This window comes from Eucyclogobius newberryi, unplaced genomic scaffold (assembly GCF_026437365.1).
Source record: "Eucyclogobius newberryi isolate DKJ021-1_F unplaced genomic scaffold, fEucNew1.0.hap1 SCAF_3, whole genome shotgun sequence".
Taxonomy (NCBI): Eukaryota; Metazoa; Chordata; class Actinopteri; order Gobiiformes; family Gobiidae; genus Eucyclogobius; species Eucyclogobius newberryi.
In genome coordinates, this window is record NW_027315945.1 from 9,914,120 (window position 1) to 9,934,398 (window position 20,279).

Sequence of the window (20,279 nt, forward strand, 5' to 3'; positions counted from 1 at the left end):
ATATCACAAGATTACACTAGGGTTAAGTCTGTTCTTGCCACACAAAAACAAATCTATGAACAAAAAGTTGAATAGTAGTTTTCCTTTACAAGCAACACATTTATCCAGTGTTTGCAAATTAATGGACACAGACAAAACAGTCCCACTTTGGCTCCGTTATGTCATTTTAGTTTTATTATACATCCTGTAATTTAAACATGAAAAGAAAGAACATGCTACATTTGTGCTACCGTGTTGTGAAAAGCACACAGTCATGGATCGAGCGGCGTCTGTCCTCACAGAGGTCAGATAAGTTATCACCACGCCACGCCAGCGAGCAGCAAACTGCAACATGCCTGATTCACGTGCACCTTTGGTAAACTCAGCCGGCTCACAAACTGTTTTACAAGACGCCATGAATCTCCTTTCCTGGCTTTTTGAACACATTTGGATTTATTAGCCAAGTATAACTGTCATAAATGGCCTCAAACCATTTACCATGTCTTCGCCCATTAAAACAGGCAAAGTAATAATAATACAATATAATATGAAAATAACACCAGCAGAGGGTGTTTCAATTACAACTGTTGACAAATGTAAAGTGAAGTGTTTGAGGCAAAAACAAACAACCGCTGAGATACTGCTGGTGCCAGAGTCAGGACTAAACATGGACCGGCCTCCTGCTGGTGCCAGAGTCAGGACTAAACATGGACCGGCCTCCTGCTGGTGCCAGAGTCAGGACTAAACATGGACCGGCCTCCTGCTGGTGCCAGAGTCAGGACTAAACATGGACCGGCCTCCTGCTGGTGCCAGAGTCAGGACTAAACATGGACCGGCCTCCTGCTGGTGCCAGAGTCAGGACTAAACATGGACCGGCCTCCTGCTGGTGCCAGAGTCAGGACTAAACATGGACCGGCCTCCTGCTGGTGCCAGAGTCAGGACTAAACATGGACCGGCCTCCTGCTGGTGCCAGAGTCAGGACTAAACATGGACCGGCCTCCTGCTGGTGCCAGAGTCAGGACTAAACATGGACCGGCCTCCTGCTGGTGCCAGAGTCAGGACTAAACATGGACCGGCCTCCTGCTGGTGCCAGAGTCAGGACTAAACATGGACCGGCCTCCTGCTGGTGCCAGAGTCAGGACTAAACATGGACCGGCCTCCTGCTGGTGCCAGAGTCAGGACTAAACATGGACCGGCCTCCTGCTGGTGCCAGAGTCAGGACTAAACATGGACCGGCCTCCTGCTGGTGCCAGAGTCAGGACTAAACATGGACCGGCCTCCTGCTGGTGCCAGAGTCAGGACTAAACATGGACCGGCCTCCTGCTGGTGCCCAGAGTCAGGCCTAAACATGGACCGGCCTCCTGCTGGTGCCAGAGTCAGGACTAAACATGGACCGGCCTCCTGCTGGTGCCAGAGTCAGGACTAAACATGGACCGGCCTCCTGCTGGTGCCAGAGTCAGGACTAAACATGGACCGGCCTCCTGCTGGTGCCAGAGTCAGGACTAAACATGGACCGGCCTCCTGCTGGTGCCAGAGTCAGGACTAAACATGGACCGGCCTCCTGCTGGTGCCAGAGTCAGGACTAAACATGGACCGGCCTCCTGCTGGTGCCAGAGTCAGGACTAAACATGGACCGGCCTCCTGCTGGTGCCAGAGTCAGGACTAAACATGGACCGGCCTCCTGCTGGTGCCAGAGTCAGGACTAAACATGGACCGGCCTCCTGCTGGTGCCAGAGTCAGGACTAAACATGGACCGGCCTCCTGCTGGTGCCAGAGTCAGGACTAAACATGGACCGGCCTCCTGCTGGTGCCAGAGTCAGGACTAAACATGGACCGGCCTCCTGCTGGTGCCCAGAGTCAGGCCTAAACATGGACCGGCCTCCTGCTGGTGCCAGAGTCAGGCCTAAACATGGACCGGCCTCCTGCTGGTGCCAGAGTCAGGACTAAACATGGACCGGCCTCCTGCTGGTGCCAGAGTCAGGACTAAACATGGACCGGCCTCCTGCTGGTGCCAGAGTCAGGACTAAACATGGACCGGCCTCCTGCTGGTGCCAGAGTCAGGACTAAACATGGACCGGCCTCCTGCTGGTGCCAGAGTCAGGACTAAACATGGACCGGCCTCCTGCTGGTGCCCAGAGTCAGGCCTAAACATGGACCGGCCTCCTGCTGGTGCCAGAGTCAGGCCTAAACATGGACCGGCCTCCTGCTGGTGCCAGAGTCAGGACTAAACATGGACCGGCCTCCTGCTGGTGCCAGAGTCAGGACTAAACATGGACCGGCCTCCTGCTGGTGCCAGAGTCAGGACTAAACATGGACCGGCCTCCTGCTGGTGCCCAGAGTCAGGACTAAACATGGGCCGGCCTCCTGCTGGTGCCAGAGTCAGGACTAAACATGGACCGGCCTCCTGCTGGTGCCAGAGTCAGGACTAAACATGGACCGGCCTCCTGCTGGTGCCAGAGTCAGGACTAAACATGGACCGGCCTCCTGCTGGTGCCAGAGTCAGGACTAAACATGGACCGGCCTCCTGCTGGTGCCCAGAGTCAGGCCTAAACATGGACCGGCCTCCTGCTGGTGCCAGAGTCAGGCCTAAACATGGACCGGCCTCCTGCTGGTGCCAGAGTCAAGACTAAACATGGATCGGCCTCCTGCTGGTGCCAGAGTCAGGACTAAACATGGACCGGCCTCCTGCTGGTGCCAGAGTCAGGACTAAACATGGACCGGCCTCCTGCTGGTGCCCAGAGTCAGGACTAAACATGGACCGGCCTCCTGCTGGTGCCCAGAGTCAGGACTAAACACGGACCGGCCTCCTGCTGGTGCCCAGAGTCAGGACTAAACACGGACCGGCCTCCTGCTGGTGCCAGAGTCAGGACTAAACACGGACCGGCCTCCTGCTGGTGCCAGAGTCAGGACTAAACATGGACCGGCCTCCTGCTGGTGCCCAGAGTCAGGACTAAACATGGACCGGCCTCCTGCTGGTGCCAGAGTCAGGACTAAGCATGGACCGCCCTCCTGCTGGTGCCAGAGTCAGGACTAAGCATGGACCGCCCTCCTGCTGGTGCCAGAGTCAGGACTAAGCATTGACCGCCCTCCTGCTGGTGCCAGAGTCAGGACTAAACATGGACCGGCCTCCTGCTGGTGCCAGAGTCAGGACTAAGCATGGACCGCCCTCCTGCTGGTGCCAGAGTCAGGACTAAGCACGGACCGCCCTCCTGCTGGTGTCCAGAGTCAGGACTAAGCATGGACCGCCCTCCTGCTGGTGCCAGAGTCACGACTAAACATGGACTGGCCTCTTGCTGGTGCCAGAGTCAGGACTAAATATGGACCGGCCTCCTGCTGGTGCCCAGAGTCAGGACTAAACATAACAAATTAGCTTTCCGGTTTTATGCGGATAAAATCTGAAGATGAGAGACAGGCTTCTAACTCTGACGTGTTCAAATCGAGGCTCCAAATAGTTTTTAGCTGTGCACGTGACTGAGAGGGTTTTATCTGCACTCTTCTTCTGATCTAAAGTTAATTTCATAACGATTCATAACGTTTGATTACCTTTTTGCTATGGAATCTTGACGTTATATTTGGGCATGCGATTCACCGATGTCTATGAGCGGCTTGAGATTCCGCGGTGTCCGGTGGCAGCGCTGCAGTTCCGGTGCTCGTGAAACTTTAACACGGCCAAACCGAGTGTGGGGATGACATCAGCGCAAAGGAACGGGGGCCTTTTCTTTTTCCGTGTGTACGGGTGGGAGGGGGTTGGGGGTCGTATTCCTGGATAAAACTCCCACACAGCTCCAAAGCTCACAAGCCGTCAGGCCTCTCCAGAGGAAGCACGGCGTCTACAATGACACACAAACTGTAAATAGTTTCTCAAATGGAATGTACTTTTGAGATACGTAGTTGGGCCTCGCGGATGTTTCTTAAGCCTGAGGATGGTGTTTGTTTTTGAAGTGCGTCATTTATGGTGTAATGCAAATGTTAAAGTCAATAGTGTAAGATCGTTGAAGAAAAATGTAAGGCTGTATCACACAACAAAGGTTTTTGTGCAAAGTATATACCGGGAAATATTATTATTTCATTATTTCATTATTATATTCATTATTCTTCCGATGGAGTAATACAATTTTTGTTTGTTCAAGAAATGTTTTAAATGTAACTTAGCTTGAAATAGGACAAAAAATAAACCCTCCAATATAAATGCAATAAAAGCACCAAGAATATGCAAAGTATAATCTAACACTTTCTGATAACTACACCATAATCAGCCTTAATAAAGCATGAAGCAAACAAAAAAAACTTAGTAAATACGTTTGATGTATTTAGGGTATTAATTAAGAAGTTACTAAGCCTAAATCATAAACTATTCGTTCATTATGAATTAAGTCTTTGTTCATGCTTTATTAAGGCAGTTAAAAGTTATAATAAAGTAATGTCTGAATTAACATTGTTTTACTTTGTTCTTAGCCCTGCGACAAGTTGGCCACTGTCCAGGATGTACCCCGCCTAAGGCCCGAAGTCACTGGGATAGGCTCCAGTCACCCGCGACCCCAAAAGGGAACAAGCGGTAGAAAATGGATGGATGGATGGATTACTTTGTTCTTCAACATCAACACGTCAAACAAAGCCTGGGGCAGTTTGCTCAGCCTTTCATGATGTAAATGCAAATGTGACAAAGTGTTGACATGATTTGGAGTTTGTTTTAAAGCGTGAAGGCATAGCTGTCTATACTGTGCACTCAAAGACACGTTTTTTAGAAAGCACAGGTTTATCCTCGAGGGAAAAGGCCAGAATTTGTTAACAATTTTCACACTGCACTTAAGCATATGCACAATATCTCTTTCTTTGCGTATTTGATTATCCGCTCCAAGCCAGAAACACACTTCTTACTGGCTGTTATTGTCATTGAACATCTCATAGCATTTGACCTTTTATTCACACGATGTATTCATCACGTTATTTGTAGAACTGATATCTGTTGTTAAACATATATTTGAGTCCAACATTGTTCAATTATTATAATTATTGTTTGAAAGGGGACATATTCTGCAACTTTCAGCCTTTACCCTTACAACAGCGTTTCCTCATCATTGGTTTACTCAAAGTTGTATTGTGATTCCTGCATGTTTGAGTAATCCTGTGTTGTCCTGCAACTGAGACTCGAGTGCTCAGAAAATCCCTGTTTTCACCTACCCCTAGCCCCGCCCACATCCCTGTACTTAGTGCTAACACTGAAATTTCAAACTCGATTCTGTGCATAAGGAATAGGCTCGATACTTAATGGTAATGTCATTGCCACAATGTTAATAAAGACACTCTTAAAAACAATATGCTGCAATTTTCAAAATATAATAAAATAAAAGTACTTTCTTATAAAATATTTGTGTTGTTATACACTTTTTTCTCTCATACTAGTTCCGATACAATTCAAGATCATTCTAAAACTGCTTAGGAAAGGGCAGATTCTGTTTTGTTATGTGATTTTTCTAGTATCAATACTTGTTTAAATTAATATCTAGTTTTCGATACTACTTTGGTATCAATTAGCCTCTGACTAAGTTGCGATTATTTGAAGAATTCATTATTAGACAGGAAAGCACAGTGTGAAATAGGGATGCGAGAGAAGGGAGGACATGCAGTCAACTGTCATCACAACATGACCAGAGAGCAAAAATTAAAATGAGTAAAAGACACATTTAGTCCATTTGTCCATTTTCAAAGTAGAGCCTGTTTCTGTATTATGGTTTACAATGAACAAAATGTAAAATGATGATTTACTTAATTCAATACTAAGTGCCAAGGAAAAAGCATAATATGTCTCCTTTAAGTAACGAAATATGTGTGACAGTTTCTACGCTGGGATCGGATGATGTCGGATGTGGGATTGGTGCGTCTCTCAACACCAACTTCCAAAAAAACTTTTGAAATGAAGTCTGTTTACCTCGACAAGGAGCTGACCTACATAACCAGTGTGTAAATAGTTTAAAAGTCCTAAAAACAGGTTAGCAGTGAGAACACCTTGTGCTCAAACAGCCGCTCAGATGACACCGCAGGTCAGATACACACACAAACACACACACACACACACACACTCACACACACACACACACACACACACACACTCACACACACACACACATACACACACACACACACACACACACACACACACACTCACACACACACACAAACACACACACACACACACTCACACACACACACACACACACACACACACACACACACACACACACACACACTCACACACACACACACACACACACTCACACTCACTCACACACACTCACATGCACATGCACACGCTCTCATGCACACACACTCACACACACACACACACACACTCACTCACACATACACATACACACACACTCACACACACACACACACACTCACACGCACACGCTCTCATGCACACGCACACACACACACACACATACACACACACACGCACACACTCACACTCACACACACACACCTACACACACACACACACACACACATACTCACACTCACACATACACATACACACACACTCACACACGCACACACACACACTCACACGCACACGCTCTCATGCACACGCACACACACACGCACACACACACACACACACACACTCACACGCTCTCATGCACACGCACACACACACGCACACACACACACACACGCACACACACACACACACACTCACTGCCTAGCATGGAGATGGTGGGGGTGTAAACAGAGGCCGAGGCGTGCGCCGGTACACAGCACATGACACAGCGGCACATGTCACATTGGCAGCAGCGTTGGAACAAAAGAAGTAGCATTTGAAGCTAACTGTGCCTAAATAGCTGCGGTTCCTCTCGAGTGCGGGAAGGGGGGCGTGTTACAGGTACGGAGTGCTTCCAGGAGGATAGGCTGAAGCAGGGCAGTGCTACAGTACTCACCAGTGATGAGTAGGCCCCGGGCGTCTGCATCCGAGGGGAAGGATAGAGACTGTTCTCTAGCTATAAACGAGATACCAATCTGAAAAGTCGATTTTGCATGATATGGCCTTTAAATTAAGTTGTAAATAACCACACATCGTAAAAAACAATCAGATTAAATATTGGCGACCTTCAACTGGTCCGAGTCAAAGGCTTAGATGGCGTTCATTGCGTCCTGAATCTGCAAAATCTGGATATCTGATTGTTTGTGGAGATGTTTGTGAGAAATACACTTCATTATAAATTTACGTACATTCATTGATTCATTCATTTTCTACCGCTTTTTCCCTTTCGGGGTCGCGGGTGACTGGAGCCTATCCCAGTGACTTTGGGCCTTAGGCGGGGTACACCCCTGACAGTGGCCAACTCATCGCAGGGCCAACACAGAGACATAGACATTACAGACAACCATTTACTCTCACATTAACTCACTAGGGCCAATTTAGAGTTGCCAATATTGCCTAACACATGCATGTCTTTGGACAGTGGGAGGAGCCGGAGAACCCGGAGAGAACCCACGGTAACACAGGGAGAACATGCAGACTCCAACCCGAGAGATCATGTGATGTTTGTCTGGCCCCGGGAGGCAAGAGCGCTAACCGCCTTTGCCATATTGACAATTAAAATGATCAGGCAGGCTAAGTCACTCATGTCAGTGTAATTAACGGCCGAAAATCATTGGTTTAACTTTAATTTCAGCATTCCTGAAAAGCATTTGTGATCCTTTCTCTTTCAACTGTTCTCTCTCGCTCAATTAATAAACTTAGAAAAAAAATATTAGAACTGTCAATACACAAATAAGAATTTAGGAAAGTGAGGCATCCAAAGAAAAAGAAAGTCCAGTTTCTGTCAAATTTGTGCATTTTCAAGTTGAGTCTATGTTTTATGTATATATTTTTTCCATTTTCCATATGTCAATTATGAAGTTGATCCAGTCTTTAATTGTCGGCTTGTGTCAGTTTGTGTCAACTTTTTTTTTTTTGGTGACAGACTTTTTCTCAGCTGCCAGAAGTATTTTCCGAAGATATCCATTTATGTTTTCCAATACACGATCTTAACACAGATTTTGAATGAGACGATGGTAAAATGTTTCCCCAAATGAAAACCCAAATGAATGTAGAAGTATATTTATATCTACAGATGCAGAAATTTGCTTCTCTCGTCAATCTGGAGCTTTTTCAATCAGGTTAAAGTCTCTGTCTTTCTTAAATTAATCCTGATGCACAAAAATAATCCACAATCTCTGAAACTCCGATTAAGATTGATGATTGCTGCCTGATGCCGTTAGTTTCAATGCCAGTGTGGAGCTTGGTGGTGCATGCTGGGATAGTGTGACGACGACTTGAGGAGAGCTATTCAATGTGAACATACCACTTTAAAACCATACATCTCTGAAATAAAACTCCCTGAAATGAAAACAAAAAATGGTTACATTTGGACTGTTCTTTTCCACTGGGAAAAAGCAGTCACAAACAAATGGATGAAACAGAAGGAACTGTCAATCAAGGACAGGACAACCATGACTGTAGACTTACTTTTAATGGACAAATTAGGACAAATATGTACGACTTGCCACTCTTGTTTTGGTTTTATTGCATCACTCTCTGTGTTCTGTTGGACAAACAATTTAGTCTACGAGTAAACTAATCCAAACTAGAAAACTAGACTACTATTTAATAGCATTAATTCAGTTGTAGTGCAGAAAACATGGGAGAAATTTGCATTTATCAATGTCAAATCTTGCAAGAATTTAGTTATATGAGCTATTTTGTTATGCAACTTGTGGCGGCATTAGTAAGAAACATAGTGGTAAATATCAAATTTAAATCAGTGGTGTCCAAACCTTTTATATCGAGGGCCGCATGTTGAAACTCAGACAAAGCAGAGAGCAGATCGGGGGCCAAAAGTTGTTATTATGGTGACATTTCAAAAGATTGAATTCAGCAAATGTTGGATTGAGCTCAATAGGACATTCTAAAATGATTGATACTCACATGCATTACTTGACGCTGTTTGGGCCAATTCTACATGACGCTTTAGGACTGTTAACAACCTAACAGCACTTGATGCTTACATGTTGAGCTCATTATTTTGTACAAAAAAAAGTGCTTACAACCAAGGTCAGTGATAAGATCCACCCACGCAGTCATTCATGGAGGAGTTTGATCTGTCAGGCCAGTTTTATTGCTGAGATATGGCTCTAGTGAAGAAGAGTGTTTTCTGTTAACCCTCTGATAGATGGATGTGTCATGGCTCCATTCATTTGTATAAGCATATTCAGCTAAGATTAAAGATGATTAAAACTATTTAAAACTGATTTGATTAAAACTAAATCTAAAATGAATGAAGGAATTCCCAATCACTGTTCAACTTTTGGGAAATATCAATCTTCAAAACAGCAGCGCAACCCTTGAAAATGAGAAAGTTCATCACTAAGGACATTTTAGGAATGACAGTTAAAGTGCATCTGACAATAAAATGTAGTAATGTGAATCAATAGTGTGCCTATTTTGCCCCAGTTTGACCATTTTGATTATCTTTATACCAGTAATTGTATTTTCTGTACAGTATATAACGCAGAGTGGCAATTCATTACTGTTACCTAGCAACCATATTTAAAAAGAATGATTAAAAAAGGGAAAAATTCATATAAATCATAAAATAAATATGGTTTGACAAATAGTAATATTTAACCTGCTAACATCTTTATGTTTTTACACTATCGTTTAAACTGCCGTTGTCGTCGTCCTCCTCGTCAGAAACATGTGTCTGTTTCCTATACATTGTCTCTTTGTTTTGGATAGAACGTCACTTATTGATGACATCACAGAGGGATTCTGTTTAAGAACTCAGCTCTACATTTTCAAGTTTTATTTCTATTGATGTACTAAAACTATGATAAATATTTTTTTCCACAGATTCTATTCCACCAAACAAATGAATAATTAGAAAAACCTCTCATCACCAACTGAAACACCAAAACGAGGAAAAAGAAACGCAGACTGTGATGCCTGGATTGCCAGACACAGAGGAGTGTTTTGGGTTTTTTTGTCCTGATGCTTGTTACTTTCCTCAAACTGCCCTGACACATGATCTGCTGGCTCTACCTTAGAAATCCTCCTGCTAAGCTGCACTGAGCCCCTTGACTGAGACACAAAGGCGATCTCTATCCATCCAATGTTATTTATATACTGTATCTATCCATGAGTGATGCTTATCCTTCTTTGGTCCTAGTTTTAACCCAGTTTGAGTTTAAATGTGGACTTATTCGGTCCTAAATTGAGCCTATTTTGATCCAGATGTAGACTTGCACAATCACCACATCGAAGTGGACTCAAGCCAGGACCAAAGTGTGAATGCACCCTCAGAGAGTCTGGTCCAGGTTTGGTTCCAGGTTTAGCCCCAGATGAGTCCTACTTTTGATGTGGTCGGTGTGCAAGTGTGAACGAACCACCCTTAGTCCCGGTTTAGTGGAGTCTACTTTATGAATTTACGTGGAATTTTGGAAACTGGGTGGAAATCAAAATGAGTTCTAAACCAGGATTAAACCCGAAAACTAAACCTGAACTGGATCAGAACTAAACAATGCCAAGAACAGGAACCCAAGTCCATATCAGGACTAAAAAATGTTCAATTCATGCACCATTAAAACATACAATCTACCTAATACAATTCATAAACAAAACACAATTGAATAAGATTTGTTTCCCATGTTTCTTGCACCACAGACCTACCAGATTGAATGTAAAAATGTTTTTGCCTCTGAGAGATTTGACTTAAAAAACACAGCTTTGGCCACATCCCTTAAACCTCTAAACCGCTTTACTGCATCAAAGTACACTTCCTAAACGTTTAGCTTTTAACCATGTGATAATGCAGTTTGCACACAGTTGTTTTTGTTGTTTTCACTCTTCATTCTAGAGAGCTTATATTTCTTGGCATCTGCTGGTGATGCATTGCTGCTAAACTGCTCTTTCATCATGGTTTGCAAACCATTTCTTCCATCAAAGGTTATCAGATACCTCCAACCAGCGCCGCCACATTATTTGGATTTGTTTGACAAAAGGGGAAAAAAGAATTAAAACAAACATAATAAAGAATATTTTAGAGTGCAACCGACGTTCTAAGACAATTTGTCCATCCCAACACTGTATGTGGGTACTTGACATGGTGTACAGTTCATGTGCTATCAATTCAAATTACTTGATAAATAAAGAAAAGTTTTATAAATTAAGAATTCCTCCAAATTATTATATTTATTAGGTAGTTTAAATTGTTTCCTTATTTTTTCTTTCTTTTGCTTATTAATTATTGAATTGTAATCCAAAGCATATCCTTAAAGATGGGACAGCAGTGTTATTTCTCTAATTAACGCCACATTATGTCGATTTAAAAAAAAAAAAAATTAACATAGCATATTTGCAGTGAATTAGTAGTAAATCATAATAAGGCTACCCCAAATTAATTGTCTGTTTGCTGTAACCCAACCCAACATTTTTCAAGTGGGTCGGTCGGTAGGCAAATTGTTATTTTTTTACTTTGAAGGCAAAAAAAAAAGATCCAAATTTGCTTCAACAGTCAATGACGGAAAACGTCTCTATCAACCCGATCGGGAGACTAAATATCCAGATTTTAAGATATTTCAATCGAAGTTTTGTACGCCACTATCCTTTATTTTGGTAGCGAAGGCTAGTTTCATACTGGGTTGGTCGGGTTACGGCAAACAGACATATTATTTTGCTCAGCCTAAAATGAAGACATTACACCTACAATTATATAATGCTTTTGAAAAACCTTTTTTATGGTTGTCGTAGAAGCGATTATTATAATTGTTTTATGTTTTTATATTTTGAAACAAAGGCCCGTCGCACCGCAGGACAGATGCCTTTTAAGATTTTGCTCAAGAGCACATCATAAACACAGCTGTTCGGCCACGTCGCCTAAACCTCTAAACCTCTTTACAGCCTTAAAGAAAGTTTGATTGAATTCGGAACAAAACGGTTTATCCAGTGCCACACCGGATTAAACAGCGCCACGGAAAACCCGATGACACAAATATTTATGCCATGTGACGCCGGCCTGGTGCAGTATTAATGTCAGGTTGGGAGAGGATTAGAAGACCTTTTAGCTGCTTTTAGCTTCGTGCCGAATGACGGGCTAACAACACAAGTGCGATAGGTCTCTTTGTGCTGAGCTGTGAGCGCTTTATTTTGACTGTGTGGTAATCCAGCGACGAAATCCACGGGGGAGGATAAGAGACGTCATGGAGGCCTGACCTAAATTTACAAAGGCAAAGAGAGACAAAACACGACACAGATTACCCAAAATCCCCTAATTATGGTTCAGATAGGCACATGTGTACATTCTGAAACCAAAAACAGCAATTTAGGTAGTGAAACAGCGATCAGCCGGGACTGCACCTAACATTTACAGCTTACTGCAGGTGGAGGTGTCTGTAGATATTTGACTAGTATGTGAGAAAATTATGGTCCAGCTGTAATTTGGAAATGAGTCATCGCACTGTTGATGAAAATATGATAACCATACAGCAGGTTTGATCATTTAAAAGAATCCTTTGACTTAAAGAAACAGGACTAGATAAATTCGTTAATAATTTGATAATTTGAAGTGCCATTCTATTAAATATATTAAAAATATGTTGGAAAGAAAAGGTTATTTTGACAGATGAAACATATATATATAAAATCACATGTTTGGATTTTTTTTTTCCTTTTTAAATATAACGCCATGTCAAAGTGCCCATTATTCACAGGGAAATACTAGCTGCTGGAGAAACTGGTTGCCAGGAGGCCCACCATTAGCATGTCCTGTTGCTCAGAAATATATACACTCCAGAACTATGTATCTGGGCCTCAAAACTCCTGTCATGAACACATACTATCGGCAGCGGGGAAGAAGGCAATCACAAAGAATAGTCTGACACAAACTGCCCCAACAATCTACACAAATAATAACACAATCTAAAAAATTACTTATTTAACAGAATAAATGGAAATTAAATGTTCGACAATTTATGCAGTGAGTTTTTCATTTTTATTTTTTTTTATGTTATGTGCCATTAATACCTGTTTAGTTACTCTCTGTGTCATGTTCTGTGTTTTATGTTTTGTTGTCTACATTTAAAAAACTGGGGGGAGAAAGAAAAAAAGAAAAACAGGGACATGGTCTGTCCGTATCAAAACTAACAAATTTACGAGGAAAAATTAAAGGGAATAAATATCACAGGGACTAAAGAATATTGATTCTAATCTGAGGTGATGAAGGTTTTAGTTTGTTCTAAAGGATAGCTGACCAAAGTGCTCATTTGTTTCATATGCGTCACTGATTGCACAGTTCTGTTTGAGTTTGGCTTGAGGCAAGACGGAGGAAATGGTGACCAGACACATCTTAAAGAATAAGAGAAGTGTGTATTCTGGATCCAAGGTATTGACAGAAACATGGCTGTTGGGCATCCATGTTTCTGTCAAGCTGCCCAACAGATTTTTTTTTTCTGAGATTGTGAACTTTCCAGGTCAAATGAAGGACAAAATCATACATTTGCTTTCTATTTGAGTTGTTAGCGGTATTATTCCTTGCGTCACTCAAGACAGTGTGTACTTGATAAGCACATTTTGGCCTGTTTTAAGAGATTGGAATGGCTTTTATCAGCTGATAGCATGTCAACACCAAGTTTTCGTTTTCTCCAAGTACGTAATGGAATATGGTCAGTGATTTTCAACATTTTTGGAAAAACAACACCCGTTTGGGTTCAAAAATACCTTTTACAACATTACCAAGTCAGACCTTTTAGAAACAGACATTTGGTAATGTGGGGATAGTGTCTTTATCACTCTGCAGTTCTTTTGGGTCCTCACCATACCCGTGCCAAATTTGGCCATGAGGATTGTTTTGTTTTGTTTTTGTGGTATAGATATTAGCTTAGGACACTCCAAAATGGTAAACTTTTCAACCAAATCCCTATGCGAATCCGTAAACTCAAATAGGTTATTTTTTCAAAGCACACCTGGAAAAACCTCAAGGCACAATGTTATACAGCACACTGGTTGAAAATCAAGGACTCACTTGACTGACCACAAAAACCTTCAATAGTTTCACACTAATAAAGAAAACACTATCACACATCTAACCAGTCTAACATAAATTAATCAACAAATTGCTTTTTCTTTGTGATTGTTGAAAAGGACACCAGCAGCCCGGATGAATGGCTCAGTCGGCTCCACTTAAGGGTGCGGTGAGGTGCTCAAAACAAGCTGTGGGTGTCCCGATGGCCGCCTCCTGCTGAGGTGCCCTTGAGCAGGGCACACCATCTGCTCGCTCTGCAGGAGACCAGGCAGAGGAAGGTGCAATTACTCAGTGTGACTCAAGGTGCTAGCTGTCCGCGTTTCATTTCTGTTGGTCCAAAATGACAATGGCGGATTTAGTCGCATTGGAAAAACAATGTGTGAGTGGTTTAGTGTGCCTTTTTTACATTTTGGGTTATGGATTAGAATGCTGTGGTCTCTTCTGTCAATTTGTGAAATTCTTGGTATTTAAAAAAAGAATGAAAAAAGTGCAAAGCAGGGGGGTAAGTCAAATGCATTTTCAATATCTGTAAGTGGATAATTTGTGATACTAAGTTCCACAACACAAACACGAGTTTTCCTCCCTGGCATATTTGCCTTTGTTTAAATGTCCATATGTTGTTCATATACAATCTTCCCTCATTTCTTCAATATATATATATATATATATATATATATATATATATATATATATATATATATATATATATATATATATATATATATATTTAATACATAAATGAATATAAATGCAAGACAAATTGCTAAATAATCACATGACATGAAAATACTTTACAGTAATTTACAGTATATTCTAAATTCTAAGTGACATCCAGTGGCCCATGTTTCAACATATCAGAATGTTCCCTGTCCAAATGCAGAAACGGTTACAACAGGTCACACTGTGCAAGGTCAGCGGCAGCATGTTTCTTCATACTGTTTACTTATGACAATGACATCGGGTGAAATTTGGTGAACAAACATCAGAAAAACCTTTGCAACTTTGTACAGTTCATATTATTCATTACAATAGTGACTATTTCCTGTGTTTTCATGTTATTTCTTGTGTCTACTGATCCTGTGTCACAGTGTTTAACCCAGAACACAACCATGCCCCCAATGTAATAAAATAGTGCCTAATATTCTCACCATTTCTTAGATTGTGGTAAACTCCACACTTACATACAAATATTGTTGACTTTACCAATACTGAGGTTTCAGCCTTGTTAATCAACATACCATGGTGACTAGCAACATACTAAATTAGGAATCCAAAGATTCATGGGAAACATATTGTAACTGTTCCCATGTTTTTCAATGATAAGGTGTGTCATCAGTACTTCTTTTTACACATTAGGAGTTCAAATGCTTGATGTAAATGTCCCTGGACACAAACACAGTCCTGAGTAAGCCTCTTATTTCTATGTGAGAACGTGATTAGATCAAGTTAACAAGATGGGCTTATAACTCCTTAACTTGATTAAGTCAAAGGGGTGAGCCTCCAATCAGCACGGACAGTAAAGGTTCAGGCCACAAACCTGTAATAGACTTTTAAACCTCATGAAAGCTGCTGGTTGAGGTTATTGAGTTTTTTCTTATGTCGGGGCAAGTGAGCAACAGGTTAAATAAAAGTCTCTCACTGTTCTACTTCATTGATCCGATTTACATAGCCAACTATACTATTTTTAGTTTCCGTTGCAACATCAGGGAAACCCCTAAAACTCTGCAGTGCCAATTTTACCAAAAGAGCCTTTGTCAAAGAGCTTTAATGCAGTGTAGAATATTGCACAAGGATCAAATTGATGATGGACACAATTATATATAAAATGGCAGTTCGACCCTCTAATTAGAAATAACTTTTTTGTAATGTTCCAAGTGCTGTTGCTTCAAATACATGAACTAAGCATTGAAAATAAACGTTTAAAAAATGCATAAAGTCGGGGGTGAAGTTGAATAACACATTTTAATGGAATCTACCAAGATTTTTGGTAATGTAGGTCTATAGAGGACATTCCCTCTATAGACCAAAAATACTACTACTACTACTACTACTAATAATAATAATAATAGAACAAAATAATGATAATAATAGTAATAGTAATAATATCATTATCTGTATTATCATCATTATACATTTTATTGATATAGCTGTTTTTAGAACACTAAAAGACACACAATACACTTTTATTTTCTATCTTTCTTTGGTTACATTCGGTGTGTTTATTGATTATAACAGCTAAGCATAATTAGACATTCAATTTTACAGTCCATCTCTGTTTTGGCCCGCCTGGTGTCAGCTTCCTCTCAAAGTAAGTTTCAACGATGGTATAAAGCCTCATGTCTTTTTATTAATGGCTACAGATATCCATAAATAATGTAACAAATGTGTGTAATTATTAGAAATAACACAATAATATATTTTCTGATTGTTTCGCCAGTTGAATAGGCCCCAAAACCCCAACCCTTTGTCTAACTGCTAAGGTTGCACATTCTCATGAAATCATTTATTAATTTAATGAGCACATTTGCCTGAGTCTTTAGTTCTTTACCCACTGAAAGCAGTCTGGTCATGAGTCAGACTTCTTAATGCCTGATAGCATCTTTCTGCTGACCAAAGTGCGGATGAAGAATAGTGTAATTATTATCTGGCAGCAATGAGCTCATCTTTTAGACTTCTGCTTGGTCGTTGCGGATTTAACTAGAATTCGAGGTTTCAAAACACACGTCCATTCTAACCATGTGACCAGGAGGAGCGTGACTAACTGGCCATACAGGCGAACAAGTCATATGGACAGTTGAGGACCTTTTGCACGTTGTGACCACATCAGTAGAGCCTCATGGTTTTTTCTGTCAATACAAAGCTTTTCATTCTCCAGAGTTCATGGCCTTTGAGCTTTCCAGATTGAAACGTGGAGGCCAAACAACAACAAAGCAATCATCAGTGCTCCGCAAACATTTAGTCTGAAAACAAAGATGTTGCAGTTTAGCATCGACCTTGTGACCCCGTGATCACCTGGTATTGTTGTGTGGAACAGTCGAGGTCTACAGAGAACAAAGGTAACGTCAATGTTCCTGACAGAATAGGTGTATAAACACATGTGCAGTAAAGGTGGTGTTAAAATGGCATGGTCTGGGTCGGTAAACTTGAGAACATATTGTGTTTCCATTTCTCCGTGCCCTAAAGAGGTGACACAAAAACAGTTTAAGAATGAAATATGCATTCTCAGTAGGCTTGATAAAACTGATATTACATAAGTAAAGATGGTCTCCACTTTATTGTCTTTATACGTTCAATGTCTACCCCAAAATTGCATAAATAACATGACATTGTGGTCATATAATGTATGTAACTATTTTAGCCCAACACACACCAGAGGAAACCACTTAGAGGCAGACTGTTAAATTCAACAACAAATGGCCCATCTTGTTTGGGAGTGTAAACCAAGGGCAAGTGAACTTTAAAAAAAAGTACATCACCCAAAATGGATGGTACTGGAGGTATTTTCTGAGAAACTCTAAATCTCTAGATCCAGCACTAAAAGAGTGTTGAATGTTGAATTTTTAGTCCTGGGAAATATATCATAAATGGTGTTTTAGCCTACATAGGTCATTATTATACCACCATAAAGTAGCATCTTGTCATTCAAGATCTCGTCTGATCTTGGAAGATAAACAGGGTTGGGTCCGGCTTTGGATTTGAGACGTCTGGAAAAGAGCAGTACAAGACTAATGATAAATTGTCATTCTTGGATTACAACGCTATAATATATAACTGCGTATTCTATTATCTCTCTTAAATTCATATGTACAGCATAATCAGAACTGCTTTAATTCCGTACTCATATCACGGTGGAAACATCCCAAACTTGACCCCATGACCCTTTGAGACTGTCGCATGGAACTTTGCCTGTGCGGACACAAAGCCAGTACCAAAACTCAAACAGTCATTTTCACAACAAAGAAATACCAGCGGGTGGAAAGACCTCGCTTTGACCATTTGACCCACAATGCACCTGACAACACATCCAGACGTAACAATAGCATCAGCCGGCGGGGCACTGGGGTCGAACGTGTCCAGGCCTGTCTGAGGGTGGTCAAAAGATACAGAAGGTTGACGGAAAGAAAGCACTTATGATTGAAGAGTCTACTGTCTGCAAACAAGAGGCCCCACGCATCCTGTGTGACGGTTCAGAAAGACTCGAGCAGTAAAAGGAACTCTGTGACCCACTTCTCTGGTCGCCATGTGTCTGTGTGTCATATGGAGTCAAACTAAAGGTTAATGTGGGACAGGGTATGCTAGTTGGTTAATGTTTACTGTGGTGGTGGTGGTGGTGGTGGTGGTGGTGCTGGGGATGTAGTGGTCAAGAGTAAAAGGGTAATTTGCTTCTTTCAAAATACGAAATGTGTCGTCCAAACAATTTATGTTTTGCTCTGTGCATTTGGAATATTTACATTTTACCATGAAATAACCACAGCTATACCTGGCATTTGGTCACATTCAACTTTCTGTGGTAGATTATGATGACTTCATAGCAGGGGAGAAATTCCACATTTCAATTTAGATTAGGTAGAGTGAACAATAAAGCAACCGGACATTATTTAAACCCATGGCAATAACTCTCTTTGAGCCAACATTTGTGGAGAGGGAAAAATCCTATACTTTTGTTTTAATTTATTATTCAAGTCATTTGAATTCCAATAAAAGCTGCGCGCCGTTAAAGGCCCTCACCTCCCTTGCCGCCGTGAAGAGCCCGTTCCCGTTCGGAGTCGCATGTGACTGGAGCCTATCCCAGTGACTTTGGGCCTTAGGCGGGGTACACCCTAGTTGGACAGGGGCGAGCTAGTCGCAGGGTTAACACCATGTACATGACAATGGCAATATTTGTCAGGTTGTCACGGCAACATGCTTGCAGATAGAGGTATTCCATCTTTGGCGTTTTGTTCAGAATGAAAAGAAGGGTGTAAAATGTTCAAGAGGGCGATGAAGAGCCTTTGTACACGGTAGCTATATATATTGTACATCATTGTACATCATTGCCTTCAGCTCATCATTTCACACAAAATGTATTTACGTGCTTGAAGATAGGACGTAGCATGCCAGAGATATGCAAGTTTTAATATTTTAACACAAAAAGTGGCAGTTTTGTTAACTGGCTTGCCACGCCCGCGTTCAAAATTTTATCTAAAATCAAAAGAAATACATTTTTAAGATCTTTTGACTGAAAATCCAAAATGGAATACAATAAAATATGAACTGTAAAATTTTGATAAAAAAGGTTGCGGCTACAATGGCCGACTCCCTGTGGGGTTGAGGATGAGGTCATAAAATAAGTTTTTGCTTGTCCTGACAAGAGGCATGTTTTCAAATGTCATACATTTTAATTTTGAGGTGGCGGTAGTGAATCATTTTGTTACCGTTCAAATATATATTTCAAAAAGTAAATTTGTTTACATTGTCTAGTTAAGGTTGTGTTTATGAAATGGCCCATCGAGTTAACACTACCAACATCTTGAACACCAACAACACAGCCAACCATCTATATGGGGACAGCCTGCTTGTAAATATGATATTGATGTATTATACCTCACCCAAGCACATTTGTTGTGTTACTGGGCAGAAAACATAAGTGCGTACCGTCCTAAAAATCTATTTAAAAATCTGAAATGAACAAAATGTATTAGTAATCTGATTTTGGTTTAATTTCCTGAAACATAATATCAAGATATAAGTATGAAAATCTGCCAAAAATACTGCCCCAGACTGTGTTCCCTTTTCATAAATCACATGTATACATCTCCAAATTATTCTTGGACTCATTGTACATCCATTTCCTTCCCGTCTGTAACAAGACAGGAATTTAGCCTGGAACATCACCACGCCCCTCGCTCCGACAGAATGATGCCGTTGTTTCCCTCCATGAATAGAGACTACCTCTGGTGACCTCCCGTAGGGTCAGCGTCCTGAGGAGAACACTGTGTACTGTATGGAAGCAAGCCGTTATGACAGCGTATGCTCTGTCACGTATCTCTGTCTCACATCAGCCACACAATAAAGCTGTAGAAGACTTAATAGTGAAGAGAGCAATGTATGTGGTTCATGCAAAGGTTATGTCAATGCCTGAATAAGTAGCCACAAATCATTCATTTAACAAACAACTGAGATGCTGCTTTTAAATTGGTAATAGAACATGTCAGCTTAAATCTACCCTAAACACAGGAAAGCGCAATTACTCACATTTTA